Raw genomic sequence first — 14,499 nt, 5'->3', positions numbered from 1 at the left:
AAGTTTTTCAAAGAAAAGTAAAGAACTTCATTAAACAAAAAATGAGCAAAAATCAAATCAAATAATCTACCAAGCGTGAAACTACCACAAATCATCGTAGATAAATAAATGAAACCCAAAACGAACAGAAATTACAATAAATAACCCAGTAAAACTCAAAACGAGCAGAAACTAACAGGAGTAGGGCTCAAAATCCCTATGCCTTCCCAAAGCCAGAACATAATTTGCAATTCACTGAAAAAAAAATACAAATGAATGTGCATTGTCAGTTTAATACACATATACTAATATTTAGTAATCAAAATATAAATACTATTTGACTTATTAAAGTTATAAAAGTAGAAATATTTATATTTTTTCAGTGTATTCAAACATTTATATTTTTTATTTAAAACAGGGAAAATGACCTGATCATTATTCATGACAGCAACAAAAATGACGCGCATACAAGAAACCAAGGAATTGAGTATACTTTTTAGAAACATCGGAAATTTATCTTCAAAACACATATAAGTATTCTACGACTTTAAGAAGAAGTAAAAGATAGGCATTTTGGTAAAATTTTGTGAAAGATCCCAGGAATTTTGAATGTTGTCATGCTTGAGCATCTCAAATATAACTTTTTAAGGAAGACTACTACTACTACTACTAACAACTCATCGCAGCACCAAGCCGCCTGAGGCCAACACAGCTACGCACGCTCCTCCTCCATCCCAATCTATTCAGAGTCTCCATTTTTACACCCACCAAAGAAGTTCCATTGTCCATTAAATCTTTCTTTATGAAGTCATCTCACCTCAGACGAGGACGACTTGCTTTCCGTTTAGCCCTAGATGGTTGGCCGAAAAGAAAGATCTTCGGCAATCTGTCATCCTTCATCCGCACAACATGCCCTAACCACCTCAACCTTTCTTTCATTATAGATCTAGAAAGTGGTATTGAACCACATTTTTCGTATAGCCTAATGTTTGAAATACGGTCAGTCAGCTGGGTACCCAGAACAATCCTTAAGCAATTTCTCTGGAAAACATCTAGCAAATCTTCATCCGCTTTTCGGAGCGTCCATGCTTCAGAGCCATATTTGACCACTGTCATCACTGTAGCTTCTAAGATTCTAATCTTGGTTTGCAGACTTATCTTCCTATTCTTCCAGACTTATTTTAACTGTGAAAAAACACTCTGAGCCTTGAATGTTCTACTGTTAATATCTTCACAGATCCAACCATCTTTAATAGTAATAATCCATATGTAATTGAAACTTTCTACTGTACAAATCCTTTCGTTACCAAACGCCACATTTTCATATTAACTTACTCCTAGAATTATTAATTTAGTCTTCTTTAAATTATTTTTCAAACCTATTCTAGCACCCTGAACTCACACAACCTCTAAAACTTCATTCATTTTACTCAAACTTTCATCTAGGATGCTTAAATCATCAGCATAATCCAAGTCCAGGAGACTTTTTCCTCCCCATTTGATTCCGTGGTCTCCCATTAAGGAAGAAAAAACAATCTAAGTACTACTTCTAATAGTAATGAAAATGATGTAGATAAGAACAACAGCAAGGAAACAACATAAGCCACAATAAGGAAAAACGAGGAGAATTTACAGCTTCGAAAAACAATGAGAATTAGAAATACTTTGACCGATGCTTTGGCTCAGCTGAAGACAAGTACTTTAAGCCCCAGCGTAAAACTTTCTGAAGGCACTGAAGTATCTCCCCCCCTATTTCAATCTTTTCTGCAGGTAAAGATGCAAATGTAATCATACATCTTCCGCAGAAAAGATTGTCTGTTATAAGAAGGAAACTAACATCTTGCAGCGTTCATATTCCAAGTGCAGTCGAAAAAGCAATTCTGAAAATAAAGGGAAATTATGTATTAATTCCTACTCCCCTTCCATTGCCCAACCTACTTCTATATATATACCTGAAGGCTTATGGAAAGGTAGGGAAAAAACGCATTTTTTTTTTAGGTTCAATCACACTCCCTGTACCTAAACAAAGACCCATCAGCAGTCCTTTACTGGTTAATGTGCAATTACAAACCGCTTTGCATAATTTACAAAGCTTCAAATGAATCAATTTAGTGAAATGAAGCCTGAAAAATAATTTCTACATGAACCGTTCAATTTGTATGGACTTAGTACATCTTTCGGGGCTAATGCGTCACCTTAGGGATTTATTGCCTCTGAAACGGGAAAGCTTTACATGCATTTTTGATACTTTTAAATCACTTACCTATATCATAACTATTACCCTATAGCTCATTGGATCATTTTGGGCCAAAGCTGTTATTTCCCTCCACAAAAGATCAGAAAACGCTACTATTCTGTCCTAAATATTTTTCTGCCACTTAAAAAGGGTATTAGAAATTTAATTTCCGCTTGAATGAGGCTTTTTTCGACTTTTTAGAGCCACTGGTTTTTACAATCGCCACTGAACAAAAAAAAAACACTAAAAAACAATCTAACAAATTCTCAAAGGTTACATACTTCATTTTGCTCCTTTTTCAAAAAGAAAGTAAACTTTGCAAGGCTCGCACTTTTTGATGGGTAAAATTGAATTTAATGATTATTACATAATAATAATAAATTGTATTGCCCATCATAATGTACAAAAGCTCACAACTGACGGAATACAAAAAACAAAACAAGGCACAATGAAAATAAAATAAAACTTAACCATCCACAATCCTGTAGAAATACGTTCAGGAAAGTAGAATCGAAATTTAGCCGCTTCCGAAACGACTCAGTTCTTCTTCGGATCAAACAGTTCGTGGTAACGAACTGTAAGTAAGGAGCGACCCGGCTCAATGGTAACCGAAACTCTAGAAAACGGGTTTTTGATACCAATAGATATATCAAAAGAATCAGATTTCAATGCTGATTTCAAATATATAAATTTCATCAAGTTTAGATCTACCCGTCAAAAGTTACGCGCCTGAGAAAATTTGGCTGATTTTCAAAAAAAGGGGGAAGACCCCCAAAAGTTATAGAACCTTAATGAAAATCAAACCATCATATTCAGCGTATCAGAGAACCCTACTGCAGAGGTTTCAAGCTCCTATCTACAAAAATGTGGATTTTTGCATTTTTTGCCAGAAGAAAGATCACGGATGCGTGTTTATTTGTTTGTTTGTTTGTTTGTTTGTTTGTTTTTGTTTTGTTTTTTCCCCAGGGGTGATCGTATCGACCCAGTGGTCCTAGAATATCGTGGGAGGGCTCATTGGAACGGAAATTAAAAGTTCTAGTGCCCTTTTTATGGGACAAAAAAAAATGGAGGGCAACTAGGCCCCCTCCCACGCTTATTTTTTTACCAAAGTCACCCGATCAAAATTTTGAGATAGCCATTTTGTTCAGCATGGTCGAAAATATGATAAATATGTCTTTTGGGATGACTTAATCCCCCGAAGTACTCAGAGGGAGGGCTAAAAGATATGAACTTTAGTAGAATGGCCTTATTGACTCCGACGCCCACAATACCCCTTCGAATCCCGATCCGGACACTTTTTTTAAAAATTCCGACGCCCACACCAAATAAGGGCATAGCCTCCCTAGGGAGAATGATTACGTAATGGGGTCAATGACCTAAATTTCACAACAACAACATCGACCTTGACATTCACTGAGAGCGTGCACTTACAACACCGGTACGAACCACGTGGTTTATGGTCCATATATGGGCATAGAATACTGACGGGGCACCAAATATGGGCATGGACTCATTAGGGGGAACACGTGGTTAATGGGGTCAATGACCTAAATTTCACAACAACAACATCGACCTTGACATTCGCTGAGAGCGTGCACTTACAACAACATCGACCTTGGAACACCTGTGCAGTCGACCTCAATTCACCTATCGTGAATCAATAATTCCTCTTAGAAACAACAAATTAATTTCCCTTTGTTGACAGATCAATCAATCAATGACATCATCTGTCAGACTTTAAAAATTTTCGCCTAGAAACATTTCTCCAGGAATAGATCCAAGTCATTAATGTCTTTGCCTCGGAAACAACTCTTTTGGTCGAACTCCAAAGGATATTAATAACCAAAGGCCATGGAAACAATTAGGCAAGAAACATCTTAGCGATGAATTGTTTTAGCGCGCGAAAAGGTTTCATATTAATTTGAAATGTTTTAGCGCAGAGATGCCAATAACAAAGGAACACGCTGAATATACGTTTAGGGATTATTTGGGCGAAACCGTTTTAGACAGGTTATGGAACTATTTCGGCGTAACGGTTAGAGACATTTTAAAAGATGATTTTAGGAAAGATTTTAGAAGAGAATTTAATGGTAAAACTCTGTGGTCGTTATAATACACAAGTTTCATTTGAACAGTGTTGTGAGGTCCTCTAACCCAACCCCAAAGGGTTCCAATCCTCCTACCCCAACCCCGAAGGAACCCCCGGTCCTCAAAGGCCCCCCAAGCTCCCAAAGGCCCTCCACCGGTCCCCAAATGTCCCCCAGGTCCCCAACTGCCCCCCCGGACCCTCAAAGGCCCCCCAAGCTCCCAAAGGGCCACCGGCACCCCAAAGGCCCCCCCAGTCCCCCCAATGCCATCCCCGGGCCCCCCCAAGGCCCATCGAGCTCCCAAAGGACCAACGGGGTCCCAAAGGCCATCCACCGGTCCCCAAATGTCCCCCAGGCACCCAAAGGCCCTCCCTGTGCCCCAGAGGCCCTCCCTGTGCCCCAAAGGCCCTCCCCTGGCCCCTCCCCCTCCTCCTCCCTCCTCCTCCCTCCTCCCACCTCCTCCTCCTCCTCCCTTCTCCCCCTCCTCCTCCTCCCTCCTCCTCCTCCTCCCACCTCCTCCCTCCTCCCTCCTCCTCCTACCTCCTCCTCCCCTCCCCTCCCCCTCCCCTCCCCCTCCCATTCCCTCCCCATTTTTTATACTTTTTTTTGTGCATTGAGACACAGAACGACCCCCTCCCCCGGCCCCTCCCCCCTCCAAAGGTCTGATTTTTTCAAAGTTCATTTTGAATTTCTTTCATTGAAATGCAAGAGTTGGGATATTTCAGTAGTGTTTTGTCGTGGTTTACCTTGTCACAGTTACATTCTCTTGATTTTTCAAAGTTCATTTTGGATTTCTTTCGTTGAAATGCAAGAGTTGGAATATTTCAGTAGCATTTTGTCGTGGTTTAACTTGTCAGAGTTACATTTTCTTGATTTTTCAAAGTTCATTTTGAATTTCTTTCACTGAAATGCAAGAGTTGGAATATTTCAGTAGTGTTTGGTTGTGGTTTACCATGTCACAGTTACATTCCCTTAATTTTTCAAAGTTCATTTTGTATTTCTTTCTTTGAAATGCAAGAGTTGGAATGTTTCAGTAGTGTTTTGTCGTGTTTTATCTTGTCACAGTTACATTCTCTTGATTTTTCAAAGTTCATTTTGGATTTCTTTCGTTAAAATGCAAGAGTTGGAATATTTCAGTAGCGTATTGTAGTGGTTTTCCTTGTCAAAGTTACATTCTATTGATTTTTCAAAGTTCATTTTGAATTTCTTTCGTTGAAATGCAAGAGATGAAATTATTTCAGTAGTGTTTTGTTGTGGTTTACCTTGTCACAGTTACATTCTCATTATTTTTCAAACTTTATTTTGGACTTCTTTCCTTGAAATAAAAGAGTTGGAATATTTCAGTAGTGTTTTGCCATGGTTTACCTTGTCACAGTTACATTTTCTTGATTTTTCAAAGTTCATTTTGAATTACTTTCATTGAAATGCAAGAGTTGGGTTATTTCAGTAGTGTTTGTTCATGTTTTACCTAGTCACAGTTACATTTTCTTGATTTTTCAAAGTTAATTTTGACTTTTTTTCATTGAAATGCAAGAGTTGGATTATTTCACTAGTGTTTTGTAATGGGTTACCTTGTCACAGTTACATTTTCCTGATTTTTCAAAGTTCATTTTGGATTTCTTTCATTGAAATGGAAGAGTTGGAATATTTCAGTAGCGTTTCGTCATGGTTTACCATTTCACAATTACATTCTCTTGATTTTTCAAAGTTCATTTTGAATGTCTTTCATTGAAATACAAGAGTTGGATTATTTCAGTAGTGTTTTGTCGTGGTCTATCATATCACAGTTACATTCCCTTGATTTTCAAAGTTCATTTTCGTTTTTCTTTCGTTGAAATGCAAGAGTTGGAATATTTCAGTAGTGTTTTATCATGGTTTACCTTGTCACAGATACATTCTCTTAATTTTTTAAAGTTCATTTTGAATTTCTATCGCTGAAATGCAAGAGTTGGAATATTTCAGTAGTGTTTTGTTGTGGTTTACCTTGTCACAGTTACATTCTCGTGATTTTTCAAAGTTCATTTTGAATTTATTTTATTGAAAATTATGAGTTTGAACATTTCAGTAGCGTTTTGTTATGGTTTAGATTTTCAATGTTACATTTTCATTATTTTTCAAAGTTCATTTTGAATTTCCTTCGTTGAAATTCAATAGTTTGAATATTTTAGTAGAGTTATGTAGTGGTTTACCTTGTCACAGTTACATTTTCTTGATTGTTCAAAGTTCATTTCGGATTTCTTTCATTGAAATGCAAGAGTTGGATTATTTCAGTAGTGTTTTGTCGTGGTTTACACTGTCAAACTTACATTCTCTTGATTATTCAAATTTAATTGTGGATTTTTTTAATTGAAATGTAATAGTTGGATTAATTCAGTAGTGTTTTGTCATGGTTTACCTTGTCACAGTTACATTTTCTTGATTTTCAAAGTTCTTTTTGAATTTCTTTCATTGAAATGCAAGAGTTGGAATATTTCAGTAGTGTTTTGTCATGGTTTACCTTGTCACAGTTACATTCTATTAATTTTTCAAACTTCATTTCGAATTTCTTTCGTTGAAATGAAAGAGTTTGAATATTTCAGTAGTGTTTTGTCTTGGTTTACATTGTCATAGATAAATGCCCTTTATTTTTCAAAGCTCATTTGGAATTTATTTCATTTAAATTCAGTATTTTGACTATTTAATTAGTGTTTTGTTGTGGTTTACTTTGTCAGAGTTACATTCTCTTGATTTTTTTCATATGTCATTTTGAATTTATGACGCTTACATGAACTTATTATAATATTAAAGTATTATTTTGTTGCGCATAACAGCGTTAAAGTTCGAGTTTAATAATTTTTCAAATCACAATTCTGCAATCTTACATTGGAAAGAAATTTTATGATTATTTAACTCGTGTTTTGTTTTAGATTCCCTTATCATAGTTACATTCTCTTGATTTTTCAAAGTTCCTTTTGGATTTCTTTCGTTGAAATGCAAGAGTTTGAACATTTCTGTAGTGTTTGATTATGGTTCAGCGTGTCACATCTACATTCTATTGATTTTTAAAGTTCATTTAGGTTTTCCTACATTTAAATGCATGATTTGGATTATTTCAGTAGTGTTCGGTTGTGGTTTACCTTGTCACACTTATATTCGCTTGATTTTTCAAAGTTCATTTTGGATTTCTTTAATTGAAATGCAAGAGTTGGAATATTTCAGTAGCATTTTGTCGTGGTTTACCTTGTCACAGTTACATTCTCTTGATTTTTCAAAGTTCATTTTTAATTTCTTTCATTGAAATGCAAGAGTGGGATTATTTCAGTAGTGTTTTGTCATGGTTTACCTTGTCACACATACATTCCCAATATTTTTCAAAGTTCACTTTGAATTTATTTTGTTGAAATTCAAGATTTGGAATATTTCAGTAGCGTTTTATCGTGGTTTACTTTGTCAAACTTACATTTTTATGACTTTTCAAAGTGCAGTTTGGATTTATTTCATTGAAATGCAAGAGTTGGAATATTTCAGTAGTGTTTTTTCGTGGTTTACCTTGTCACACTTATATTTTCTTGATTTTTCAAATTTCATTTTGTATTTCTTTCGTTGAAATGCAAGAGTTGGAATATTTCAGTTTTTTTTTGTTTTGCTTTACATTGTCACAATCACATTTTATTTACGTTCAAAGGTTCATTTTGTAGTTCTTGCGTTGAAATTCAAGACTTTAAATATTTAAGTAGTGTTGTATCGTGCTGTACGTTGTCACAGTTGCATTCTTTTGATTTTTCAAATTTAATTTTTAATTTCTATCCTTGAAATGCAAAAGATGAATTATTTCAGTAGTGTTTTTTCGTGTTTTACCTTGTCAAAAGTTACATTCTCTTAATTTTTCAAAGTTCATTTTGGATTTCTTTCGTTAAATATAAGAGTTGGAATATTTAAGTAGTGTTTTGTCTTGTTTTAACTTGTCGCAGCTACATTCTCTTAATTTTTCAAAGTTAATTTCGTATTTCTTTCATTGAAATGCAAGAGTGGGATTATTTCTGTAGTGTTTTGTCGTGGTTTACCATACCTCAGTTACATTCCCTTGATTTTTCAAAGTTCATTTTCGATTTCTTTCGTTGAAATGCAAGAGTTGGAATATTTCAGTAGTGTTTTATCATGGTTTACCTTGTCACAGTTACATTCTCTTAATTTTTAAAATTTCATTTTGAATTTATTTCTTTTAAATGAAAGAATTGTAATATTTAAGTATTTTGTTGGTTTACCTTGTCACAGTTACATTCTTTAGATTTTTCAAAGTTCATTATGAAATTCTTTCGTTGAAATGTAAGAGTTGGAATATTTCACTAGTGTTTTGTCGTGGTTTACCTTGTCAGAGTTGCATTCTTTTGATTTTTCAAAGTTCATTTTGAATTTATTTAATTGAAATGCAATAGTTATAATATTTAAGTAGTGTTTTGATGTGGTTTACCTAATCACAGTTAAATTGTCTTAATTTTTCAAAGCTCATTTTAGCTTTCTTTCGTTGAAATGAAAGAGTTGGAACATTTCAGTTGTGTGTTGTAGGGGTTTACCTTGTAACTGTTACATTCTCTTGATTTTTTAAAGTTCATTTAGGTTTTCTTTATTTGAAATCCAAGAGTTGGAATATTTCAGTAGTGTTTTGTCATGGTTTACCGTGTCAAACTTATATTCTCTAAATTTTTCAAAGTTAATTTTGGTTTTCTTTCATTGAAATGCAAGAGTTGGAATACTTCAGTAGCTTTTTGTCGTGGTTTACCTTGTCACACTTACATTCTCTTGATTTTTCAAAGTTCATTTTTAATTTCTTTCATTGAAATGCAAGAGTGGGATTATTTCAGTAGTGTTTTCTCGTGGTTTACCATGTCACAGTTACATTCTCTTGATTTTTCAAAGTTCATTTTGGATTTCTTTCATTGAAATGCAAGTGTTGGAATATTTTAATGGCGTTTTGTCTTGCTTTTCCTTGTAACACTTACTTTCTGTTGATTTTCCGAAGCTTATTTCGAATTTTTTTCACTGAAATGCAAGAGTCTGAACATTTCAGTAGTTTTTTATTATGGTTTACCTTCTCATAGTTACATTCTCTTGATTTTTCAAAGTTACTTTTGGATTTCTTTCTTTGAAATGCAAGAGTTGGAATATTTCAGTAGTGTTTTGTTGTGGTTTACCTTGTCACACTTACATTTTCTTGATTTTTAAAGTTCTTTTTGGATTTCTTTCATTGAAATGCAAGAGTTGGAATATTTTAGTAGTGTTTTGTCGTGGTTTACCTTGTCACAGTTACATTCTTTTGATTTTTCAAAGTTCATTTTGGATTTTTTTCGTTGAAATGCAAGAGATGGATTATTTCGGTAGTATTTTGTCGTGGTTTACCTTATCACAATTACATTCTCTTTACTTTTCAATGTTCATTTGGAATTTGTTTTATTAAAATGCAAAAGTTGGACTATTTCAGTAGTGTTTTGTCAGGGTTTACCTTTTCACAGTTACATTCTCTTTATTTTTTAAAGTTAATTTCGGATTTCTTTCATTGAAATGCAAGAGTTGGAATATTTCAGTAGTGTTTTGTCGTGGTTTACCTTGTCGAAGTTACATTCTCTTGATTTTTCAAAGTTCATTTTGAATTTCTTCCATTGAAATGCAAGAGTGAGATTGTTTCAGTAGTGTTTTGTTGTGGTTTACCTTGTCACAGTTACATTTTCTTGATTTTTCAAAGTTCATTTTCGATTTCATTCGTTGAAATGCAAGAGTTGGAATATTTCAGTATTGTTTTGTCATGATTTACCTTGTCACAGTTACATTCTCTTGATTTTTCAAGGTTCGTTTTGAATTTCTTTCGTTAAAATGCAGGAGATGGAATATTACAGTAGTGTTTCGTCGTGCTTTACGTTGTCACAGTTACATTTTCTTGATTTTTCAAAGTTCGTTTTCAATTTCTTTTGTTGAAATTCACGAGTTGTAATATTTCAATAGTGTTTTGTCGTGGTTTACCATGTCACAGTTACATTTTCTTGATTTTTCAAGGTTCATTTTGAATTTCTTTCGTTGAAATGCAAGAGTTGGAATATTTCAGTAGTGTTTTGTTGTGGTTTACCTTGTCACAGTTACATTATCTTGATTTAAGTTCATTTCGGTTTTCTTTCATTGAAATGCAAGAGTTGGAATATTTCAGTAGTGTTTTGTCGGTGGTTACCATGTCTCAGTTATATTCGCTTGATTTTTCAAAGTTCACTTTGAGGTTATTTCGTTGAAATGCAGGAGTTGGAATATGTCGGTAGTGTTTTGTCATGGTTTACCATGTCATAGTTACATTTTCTTTATTTTTCAAAGTTCTTGATTTTTCATTTTGAATTTCTTTCGTTGAAATGCAAGAGTTGGAATATTGCAGTAGTGTTTTGTCATGGTTTACCTTGTCGCAGTTACATTCTATTAATTTTTCAAAGTTCATTTTGAATTTCTTTCGTTGAAATGCAAGAGTTGGAATATTTCAGTAGTGTTTTGTCGTGGTTTACCTTGTCACAGTTACATTCCCTTGATTTTTCAAAGTTCATTTCGAATTTCTTTCATTTAAATGCAAGAGTTGGAATATTTCAGTAGTGTTTTGTTGTGGTTTACTTTGTCACAGTTACATTCTCTTGATTTTTTTCAAAGTTCATTTGAATTTCTTTCATTTAAATGAAAGAGTTGTATTATTTCAGTAGAGTTTCGTTGTTCTTTACCTTGTCACACTTACATTCTCTTGATTTTTCAATGTTCATTTTTAATTTCTTTCATTGAAATCCAAGAGTTGTAATATTTCAGTAGTGTTTTGTTGTGGTTTACATTGTCACAGTTACATTCTCTTGATTTTTCAAAGTTCATTTTGGATTTCTTTCGTTGAAATGCAAGAGTTGGAACATTTCAGTAGTGTTTTGTCATGGTTTACCTTGTCACAGATACATTCTATTGATTTTTCAAAGTTCATTTGAATTTCTCTCATTGAAATGCAAGAGTTGGAATATTTCAGTAGTGTTTTGTCGTGGTTTACCTTGTCACAGTTACATTCTCTTGATTTTTCAAAGTTCATTTTAATTTAATTAATTTAAATGCAAGAGTTGGATTATTTCAGTAGTGTTTTGTCACGGTTTGCCGTGTCACACATACAAGCTCTTGATTTTTCAATATTTATTTTGGATTTCTTCCGTTGAAATGAAAGTTTGATTATTTCAGTAGGGTTTTTTTGACGTTTACCTTGCCACAGTTACATTCTATTGATTTTTCAAAGTTAATTTGAATTTCTATAGCTTAAATGAAAGAGTTGGAAAATTTCGGTAATGCTTTGTCGTGTTTTACCATGTCACAGATACATTCTATTGATTTTTCGAAGTTCATTTCGAATTTCTTTCATTGAAATGCAAGAGTTGGAATATTTCAGTAGTGTTTTGTCATGATTTATTTCGTGGTTTACTTTGTCACAGTTACATTCTCTCGATTTTTCAAAGTTCATTTTGAATTTCTTTCATTGTAATGCAAGAGTTGGATTATTTCAATAGTGTTTTGTCGTGTTTTACCTTGTCACAGTTACATTCTCTTGATTTTTCAAAGTTCATTTTGAATTTATTTCATTGAAATGCAAGATTTGGAATATTTCAGTATTTTTTGGTTGTGGTTAACCTTGTCACAGTTACATTTTATTGATTTTTAAAATTTGATTTTGGATTTATTTAATTTAAAAGCAAGAGTTGGAATATTTCAGTAGCGTTTTGTGGTGTTTTTCCTTGTCACATTTACATTCTCTTGATTTTTCAAAGTTCATTTTGAATTTCTTTCATTGAAATGCAAGAGTGGGATTATTTCAGTAGTGTTTTGTCGTGGTTTACCATGTCATAGTTACATTCCATTGATTTTTCAAAGTTCATTTTGGATTTCCTTCGTTGAAATGCAAGATTTGGAATATTTCAGGAGTGTTTTGTCGTGGTTTACCTTGTCAAAGTTACATTCTCTTGATTTTTCAAAGTTAATTTTGAATTTCTTTCATTGAAATGCACGAGTTGGATTATTTCAGTAGTGTTTTGTCGTCGTTTACCATGTCACAGTTACATTTTCTTGATTTTTCAAAGTTCATTTTGAAATTCTTTCGTTGAAATGCAAAAGTCGGAATATTTCAGTAGTGTTTTGTTGTGGTTTACCTTGTCACAGTTACATTTTCTTGATTTTTCAAAGTTCATTTCAGTTTTATTTCATTGAAATGCAAGAGTTGGAATATTTCAGTAGTGTTTTGTCATGGTTTACCTTGTCACAGTTACAATCTCTTGATTTTTCAAAGTTCATTTGAATTTCTTTCATTGAAATGCAAGAGTTGGATTATTTCAGTAGTGTTTTGTTGTGCTTTACCTTGTCACAGTTACATTCTCTTGATTTTTCAAAGTTCATTTTTAATTTCTTTCATTGAAATGCAAGAGTTGGAATATTTCAGTAGTTTTTTGTTGTGGTTTACCTTGTAACAGTTACGTTCTCTTAATTCTACAAAGTTCATTTGATTTTCTTTCGTTGAAATGCAAGAATTGGAATTTTTCACTAGGGTTTCGTCATGGTTTACCTTGTCAAAGATACATTCTATTGATTTTTCAAAGTTGATTTCGGATTTCTCTCATTGAAATGCAAGAGTTGGAATATTTCAGGAATTTTTTGTCGTGGTTTACCTTGTCACAGTTACATTCTCTTGATTTTTCAAAGTTCATTTGAATTTATTTAATTTAAATGCAAGTGTTGGCTTATTTCAGTAGTGTTTTGTTGTGCTTTACCTTGTCACAGTTAAATTCTCTTTATTTTTCAAATTTCATTTTGAATTTCATTCTTTGAAATTCAAGAGTTGGAATATTTCAGTAGTGTTTTGTCTGGGTTTACCTTGTCACAGATACATTCTCTTGATTTTTCAAAGTTCATTTCGAATTTCTTTCATTGAAATGCAAGTGTTGGAATATTTCAGTAGTGTTTTTTCGTGGTTTACTTTGTCACAGTTACATTCTCTCGATTTTTCAAAGTTCATTTTGTATTTCTTTCATTGAAATGCAAGAGGTGGATTATTTCAATAGTGTTTTGTCGTGGTTTACCTTGTCAAAGTTACATTCTCTTGTGTTTTTCAAAGTTCATTTTGGATTTCTCTCGTTGAAATGCAAGAGTTGAATTATTTCAGTAGTGTTTTGTCGTGGTTTACCCTGTCACAGCTATATTCTTTTGATTTTTCAAAGATGATTTTGTATTTTTTTCTTTGAAATGCAAGAGTTTGAATATTTCAGTAGTGTTTTGTCATGGTTTACCTTGTCACAGTTATATTCTCTTAATTTTTCAAAGTTCATTTTGAATTTCTTTCGTTGAAAAGCAAGAGTTGGAATATTTCAGTAGTGTTTTGTCGTGATTTACCTTGTCAAAGTTACATTCTCTTGATTTTTCAAAGTTCATTTTGAATTTCTTTCATTAAAATTCAAGAGTTGGATTATTTCAGTAGTGTTTTGTAGTGATTTACCTTGTCATACTTACATTCTCTTGAATTTTCAAAGTTCATTTTGAATTTCTTTCATTGAAATGAAAGAGTTGGAATATTTCAGTAGTGTTTGGCTGTGGTTTACCTTGTCACACTTACATTTTCTTGATTTTTCAAAGTTCATTTTGGATTTCTTTCATTGGTAAATGCAAGAGTTTGATTTTTCAGTAGATTTTTTGTTAGTGGTTTTACCTTGTCATATTACATTCTTCTTGATTTTCAAAGTTCATTTTGGATTTCTTTCATTGAAATGCAAGAGTTGGAATATTTCAGTAGTGTTTTGTTGTGGTTTACCTTGTCACCCTTACATTCTCTTGATTTTCAAAGTTCATTTTGGTTTCTTTCATTGAAATGCAAAGTTGGAATATTTCAGTAGTGTTTTGTCGTGGTTTACCTTGTCACAGTTACATTCTCTTGATTTTTTCAAAGTTCATTTTAGATTTCTTTCATTGAAATGCAAGAGTTGAATTATTTCAGTAGTGTTTATGTCATGTCGTTTACCTTGTCACACGTTACATTCCTTCTTGTATTTTTCAAAGTTCATTTTGGATTTCTTTAATTGAAATGCAAGAGTGGGAATATTTCAGTAGTGTTTTGTTGTGGTTTACTATGTCACAGTCATTCTGGCGATGTTGCAAAGGTTATGATTGTGTTCTTTGGTGTATCTGTTA

The sequence above is a fragment of the Artemia sp. Qi Xiang Cuo genome, chromosome 2, assembly GCF_049724085.1.
Source record: "Artemia sp. Qi Xiang Cuo chromosome 2, ASM4972408v1, whole genome shotgun sequence".
Taxonomy (NCBI): domain Eukaryota; kingdom Metazoa; phylum Arthropoda; class Branchiopoda; order Anostraca; family Artemiidae; genus Artemia; species Artemia sp. Qi Xiang Cuo.
This window is presented reverse-complemented; position numbering follows the sequence as displayed.